Here is a 1,585-nt window from a genome sequence, read left to right as displayed (position 1 = left end):
GGAAACCATTTGTCTCGGTTGATGGTGTAGTTACCCTGTGCCTACCCGACACTTCGGACACTAGCCAAAGGAAAATGTATCATTCTCATCGGCGATAAGCCGAAGACCTCCCTTTCGACACGCCGACGCGCCTGCCGCGTCGGCCGCTGAAGAAAATTTTCAACTTTAACACCCTCAGGAACACCAAAACACTGCTCTAACACCTCTTCTGCACCATATTCACAAAGAAAAAAACATTGATTTAGCTGAGTAAAGGACATATAAACGTCTTATAACCCATCAAAGACCTGCAACTCCATCCCTGTGTGACTTGAGATTATCATGTGGGACCAGAGTCCCACATGTGGGACATAAGCTCCCTCATGTGGAACATGAGATTGCATACTTGGTAAATTGGATCCCTCATGTGGGATTGGCGTCCCAAATTAGGGATTCAAACTCCCACATGTGAGACTCCAGAGTTCTCATGTGGACCTTGAATTTGAGATACCTCATGTGGGACGCAAGGTCACTCATGTGGAACGCCAGGTCACACATGTGGAACGTATGATTACACATGTGGGACGCCAGGTCACTTATGTGAGACCTCATATCACACTTGTGGGACGCAAGGTCCCTTCTGTGGGACTTTGTATTTCCCATGTGGGACATAATTTTCCCCATGTGGGACTTTGTATTTCCCATGCGGCACATAACACCACTCATGTGGGAGTTCCTAATTCCCACCTGGCGCGCAAGTCTTACATGTGGGACGCAAGGTCACTTATGTGGGATTTTGCTTTCTCATGTGGAACTTAATATTCCACATGTGGGAAGCAAGGTCAATGATGTGGGACTTTGTATTTCCTAAGTGGGACGGAAGATCCCACATGTAGGACTCTATATTTCTCATGTGGGACTCTATATTTCTCATGTGGGACATACAATCACTCATGTGGGAGATGAGATCCCTCATGTGGGACATGAGATCCCTCATGTGGGACATACAATCACTCATGTGGGAGATGAGATCCCTCATGTGGGAGATGAGATCCCTCATGTGGGAGATGAGATCCCTCATGTGGGAGATGAGATCCCTCATGTGAGACATGAGATCCCTCATGTGGGACATGAGATCACTCATGTGGGACACGAGATCCCTCATGTGGGACATGAGATCACTCATGTGGGACATCAGATCCCTCATGTGGGACATGAGATCCCTCATGTGGGACATCAGGTCACTCATGTGGGACATCAGATCACTCATGTGGGACACAAGATCACTCATGTGGGACATCAGATCACTCATGTGGGACATCAGATCACTCATGTGGGACATCAGATCACTCATGTGGGGCGTGATATTACACATCAAAAGTCAAAAGATAAGGGTCAACTTATACATATTTTCTCAGCTTAAACCCCAATCATCTTCCTCATCATCATCATCATCCAGTATGAACAGTTGATCCACCCTTCCATTCAGCTGACCAATTTCATCCTCACGAAGCAGCATCTCTTGCTCAAATTCTTCCAATTCATCCAAAGGCGTGGACTGTATATGTTTAGCTTTGACAATACCCTCCCACATTGACTGACCTCT

The sequence above is a fragment of the Melampsora larici-populina genome, assembly GCF_000204055.1.
Source record: "Melampsora larici-populina 98AG31 unplaced genomic scaffold MELLAscaffold_49, whole genome shotgun sequence".
Lineage (NCBI taxonomy): Eukaryota > Fungi > Basidiomycota > Pucciniomycetes > Pucciniales > Melampsoraceae > Melampsora > Melampsora laricis-populina.
This window is presented reverse-complemented; position numbering follows the sequence as displayed.